The following is a 6,468-nucleotide window of genomic DNA, read 5'->3' on the forward strand; positions in this document are numbered from 1 at the left end:
GATAATATAGTAATAATAATAATAACAATAACAATAACCATTTTTAAATAATGATATACATATTAATAATGATAATAATAATAATAATACCAATAATAATAATAATTAGATAATAATAATAATTAGATAATAATAATAATACTAATTATAACTTTAAAGATAATAACGATAGTAATAATAAAAAAAATAACAATTTTTAATGATAAATCCCTTTTATTGATAATGATAATAATAATGATAATAATAAGATAAAACTAGAACTACGATAAAAAACGACGATAATAATAATCATTTTTAATAAAAATATCGAAAATTCAATTGATTATAACTTCTAATCCGTTCATCGAAACCATTCGATATCTAAAGGAAAAGTTCTTAATTTTTCGCTAGCTTTCCAAGGACATGCATATCTTATACCTTATCTCAACCGCAAGTGTAACTAATTCAACATTCAACCTAACCTGTCTAAGGGCAATATCAAAAGTACAAGCATGCATAATCCTAAATACTCGAGCACTAGTCAGGGATACACTATTAGTATGTAAAAGTTAAATTATGAGTACTCACGTATCAATATTGAGATTCAATATTGCAGGAAAGGTACGTAGATGCAACGGAAATAATAAACACTATATTGACCTCACGAGAATACCCATTAACCATACTCAATCACCTCCATAGCTATAACCCATAATTTCCTTAATCCTATCCCACTCGAAAAACAATTTTGAAATCACTCGGACAGCACTCCGTCGTAATATTTTATGTATATTAATAATATCTTGAAATAATACGGAGTAAATATATATATGTAAATCGATTGAGAGAGTTTAGAGAAAAATATTTTCAAGTTTCTATAAAATAATGAAACCTATTGAATTCTATTTATAATAGATTTTTGAATTATTAAAGTGAATTATTAAAGTATGAATTATTAAAGTGAATTATTAAAGTATGAATTATTAAAGTGAATTATTAAAGTATGAATTATTAAAGTAAATTATTAAAGTATGAATTATTAAAGTGAATTATTAAAGTATGTGTAACATCCCGCATTTTTCCGTTAAATTATTTTAACGACCGTCTTTTTTTTTTAGATAATATCTTCCGTTATCTAAATTCGTAGTTTCCGTTGACTAACGTTCATAATATTTCCGTTATTTAATTATAACATCACTCATTTACTCGAGCATTTTCAAAATATTCGTTCGGTAAAATCCCGCACCCGCTTTTAAACTCGAGGGACTAAAATTGACACGAGGCAAACTAGTTGACTAGGTCAACTAGTCCACCCCAATCACCACCATTCAATCATCTCCATCTCTCTCTCTTTCTCTCTAGCAAGAACACACATACAAACACCCAATTCAATCATTCATCATCTAAATTCGATCTAGGAGGCTTACAACAAAACAAATTACATATTTGGAATCCTCTCTTCATCCTCTACAATTTGATACCAACTTCATCTCGTTTGGGTAACGTTTCTAAAATACTAGATTTCTCTAAATTCTTTTTATATACTTGAATTGGTGTTAGTTAGTGTCTATGGCTCGTGTCTAGCATGAATATATGAGTTACTTGCTCGATTTGTTGTCTTGAGTAACTAGTTTGAACATTTGAAATGGGTGTACTTAATCTTTAATTTTGGATGATTAAATGTTGTTTAAATGTTAAAGTTCATGTATTAAATGTGTTACTAGCATCATTAGCTTCATTTTGATGTGTAGGTTGATTTAGAAAAGCTTCATTTACAAAATTGTTGAATTCATGATTTTGGTTAGGGTTTGATGAACTTTAAAACGGGATTTTGATGCATTGAATGCTTGTTAATGTTGTTAGTAAGTGTTTAATTGTATTGTATGTTTCATTACCTTCAAAACGATGTATCGTATGTGTAAATTGGATTCCCGAGTCAAGAAATGCGTTTTGTGAACTTGAAACTTTGATTTTGAACGTTTAATGATCATTTGATGAGGTTTTCATTGTTGTTAATGATGGATTTGATTCATGAAATGTGTTTAGTTGTATTCCTCTTTAAATTACCTTTCCAACGATATAAGATACGTGTTTTGAATGTTAACGAGTCAAAAGTTATGATCGTTTGAAGTTGAAATCGTATAAGTGAAAACTGCCCCAGAATTGCTGATACAGCTGCAGATGCGGCGCATCTGCCTCAGATGCGGCGCATCTGAGGCAGACTACCCAAAAATGTCAATTTTCGCTTAATTCTAAGTATGCTACACACCCCCGATCAACATGAAACTTGGACAACATGCTCATATATGATTTCTAAGCTTAGGAAAATAGTTCGGGACCCGACCCGACCCCGTTGACTTTTTCGTTGACTTTGACCAAGTTTGACTTTTAGTCAAACATAACAAAACACTTATGCAATCGTTCTAATCTTATTTTATACTTGATTCTTGCATGAAACTTGACAACGTGATTCACATGCTATATATTCGAGTCGTAACGAGCCATAGGACTAATTGAACACATTTTACCCGACCATGTGTCGTAATCGGTTAATTAATACAACTTACTTGTTTAGGTCAAGGCTAAGCAACTTTCATGCACACGTTTACTTTGTGAAGTACTTTTATACTCGTGCACTCGAGGTGAGATCATAGTCCCACCTTTTCAACAACTTTTATACTTTTAAATCGTGGGCTGAGAAACATATACTTTGTTACATCTTATACTACTTACTTTTATGTTTTGAACACAAGTCCGATGAAACAAACATTCTACAGCGAGTTTAGAACAAAAATCCTCAATTCGATTATCATTAGTTACAATTGCCGGGTGTAAGCGAGAACTTATGTTGTATGGATCCATATGGGTTTGACAAACCCTCATTCAAACGGTTCGCTACCGTTTACGAATGGAATATATTTTCGTGAAACAGTGTATGTTCTAACACTATTGTGATGGGGTTCTATGGAAGGAAATGTTAAGCATTGATAATTGGGTGCTCGCGAACCAACTTTTGGAATGCAACTTTTGGATGATCAATTTATGGAAATACTAAATCTTGTGGTTCAAAATATAACTTTTATTAATACACCTATGATTTCACCAACGTTTTTCGTTGACAGTTTTCTATATGTTTTCTCAGGTTCATACTTGGCTATTTGATACATGCTTCCGCGTACATTCATACTTGCTTGGGGTCGAGCATACATGCATACACTCTGATTACTTGCTTGGAGTCAAGCATGCATACATACTTACGCTATTTATAGCAACTGTGATTTTCAACTTATATTATGTCGCAAGTTATTTCATTTATACTTTACTACTTTTATAATCTTAAACTTGTTGTCGAATGGTTTGTAAACTAAACTTTGCAAGTCTTGTACGTTTCAAATGAATGCGACATAATTTTGGTCAAACGAGTCTCATATATGGACTACGACCACGCAACGGGACCTAAGTAGTCGGCGCCGTCAATGACGATTTTGTCGGGTCGCTACAGATGGTATCAGAGCATTGGTTGTAGGGAACTAGGATGCGCATTAGTGTGTCTGACAGAGTCGTTAGGACGCATTAGTGAATCTAGACTACAACCGGATAGTTAATCATTGCATTCTGACATACATTTGCTATAGACAGCACTTACTTGACTACTTGTGCATTATACTTAAATCATTTTTAGGCAAACTTCTTAATGGTACCAAGCTTTCATCATACGAACTCGTATTCTGCAACTTTCTAGTAACACACGTAAATTCATGATTTACACGCGTAAGGATGACGACGACTTCATTAGTCACACTTGTTCGGGAACTCTGTCTCTCAGATTGTTATTCGCCACTGTTTCAACTTACTATCGGTGTCACACCGGTGTTCCTCACTATCTATCATTTCTTGTTACTACCACCACTACTCTAGGTGAGTATCGTCATCACTATTTATCACTACGGTTGCGTACTACTCGTTATCATGATTCGTTACTCTTTTCATACCTAAATACATTATTATTTGACTTGAACCGCATGGACATGAACAATCATTTATACACTTCCCTCGGGGAACGCTTCTATAGAGTTGTACTAATTCTTACGATTAATACGAGTCACGTTTGAGACGTCGTTACACTTTGTTCATTTTAAATCTTCACGATTACAAGAACTTGATTTTATGGAGTGATGTGAGAATGGAGGTATGAGTTAGCATAATATAACGACCCTCGATCAACGTGGTTATATTATGGTAAGTCATACCAAAGTTCTAATGATACGTGATGGTGATTGGACTCGATCAACCTAATCACCACCATCTGCCATGTACATGACTTCATTTTTATTTTTCTTGTTTGGATATCCGAAAACTCCGAGAATGCTGATAACAACCATACCCGGGACACATCGTCGATTATTGTCGAACCATATTTATGCTTCCGAATGAATGACAAATTCTTCCAACTTCAAACATACGTTACACGTGTATACTATCTCGTCTTCGAGCAGTTTTATCGACGAACTACAAAATGTTTGGTATGCTCATATCGAGGCGGAAACTTCTCTCGCCTTATACTCGTACTTCCGTTTAAGGAAATATTTATTCTAAATTCTCAATGGAGAGAGAGACTCTTCACGTTATACTAGTATTCGCCATGAGGGTGAATAGTCCTAAGGAACATTTTTCAGAACCCGATAAGAAACATGCTCTAACGAACATTTTTGAAAACCGATAAATCTTCCGCGGCGCGAAATTCTTGAGAAACAGAAACTTTTTCTAACAAACATTTTCAGGTCCTAACAAGCTTGTTCAAATGTATCATAAAAGAACTGTACCTCATTTCGGATCGAGATCCTCGTTTCACTTCTAGATTTCGGAGTGCCTCACAAAAAGCCTCGGGACCACGTTTAGACATAAGTACTGCGTGTCATCCACGCATCGACGAATAAAGCAAATGTACGATTCGAACCTCGGGAACCATAATACGAATTTGTGTTATCAACTTCAAAATTTCTTGAGAAAAGTCTTTGCCTTTAACCAAATTCTCTTACAACGATGGTTATCGTTCAAGTCTTAACGTCACACCTTTTGAAATCTTATATGACCGGAAACGTCATTCTCCTTTTGTAGAACCAAGTAAATGATAATCAAGTCACCGAACCTTGACTCATTCATGGTGTAACCGTTAAAATCCTTCCAATCCGAGAAAGGCTCGAGACGGCCCGTAGTCGCCAAAGGAGCTATGCCAATGTTAGATGTATACCTTTCGAATTCCATGTGGGAAACCGCGTAATGTTAAAAGTCACACCTTGAAAAGGTGTAATCCGTTTCGGGAAACGTAGAAAGCTAAATCCGCGATATTTTGATCCTTTGGAAATCTTGGGGCGTTTTGGACCCGTTGTTAGCCGTTTAGATTTCAGACTCAATTGAGTCTCCGTTCATCCTACATTCGATGTATTAAACTTAAAGAAGTGTCTTGTGGAACAAGAACTTGTTATCCTTTTCGATGAGCTTACTATCGATGACAAACTCCGCATTCCTAGGAGGACTGGTTGAAATTTTGAATCATGAAACCAAACTCTGAAACAACGTAAAACCCCGACTGTCAAAGTTCGTTGAAATGCCCGATGAAGTACTTTCACTTATCCGTAGAATGGGCAACGCACGATCTCGATGAAGGAACAACGACTACTACTTTCAACTAAATTTCGGGACGAAATTTCTTTTAAGGTGTAGGTAATGTAACATCCCGCATTTTTCCGTTAAATTATTTTAACGACCGTCATTTTTTTTTAGATAATATCTTCCGTTATCTAAATTCGTAGTTTCCGTTGACTAACGTTCATAATATTTCCGTTATTTAATTATAACATCACTCATTTACTCGAGCGTTTTCAAAATATTCGTTCGGTAAAATCCCGCACCCGCTTCTAAACTCGAGGGACTAAAATTGACACGGGGCAAACTAGTTGACTAGGTCAACTAGTCCACCCCAATCACCACCATTCAATCATCTCCATTTCTCTCTCTTTTTCTCTAGCAAGAACACACACACAAACACCCAATTCAATCATTCATCATCTAAATTCGATCTATGAGACTTACAACAAAACAAATTACATATTTGGAATCCTCTCTTCATCCTCTACAATTTGATACCAACTTCATCTCGTTTGGGTAACGTTTCTAAAATACTAGATTTCTCTAAATTCTTTTTATATACTTGAAATGGTGTTAGTTAGTGTCTATGGCTCGTGTCTAGCATGAATATATGAGTTACTTGCTCGATTTGTTGTCTTGAGTAACTAGTTTGAACATTTGAAATGGGTGTACTTAATCTTTAATTTTGGATGATTAAATGTTGTTTAAATGTTAAAGTTCATGTATTAAATGTGTTACTAGCATCATTAGCTTCATTTTGATGTGTAGGTTGATTTAGAAAAGCTTCATTTACAAAATTGTTGAATTCATGATTTTGGTTAGGGTTTGATGAACTTTAAA

Source organism: Rutidosis leptorrhynchoides, chromosome 5, assembly GCF_046630445.1.
Source record: "Rutidosis leptorrhynchoides isolate AG116_Rl617_1_P2 chromosome 5, CSIRO_AGI_Rlap_v1, whole genome shotgun sequence".
Lineage (NCBI taxonomy): Eukaryota > Viridiplantae > Streptophyta > Magnoliopsida > Asterales > Asteraceae > Rutidosis > Rutidosis leptorrhynchoides.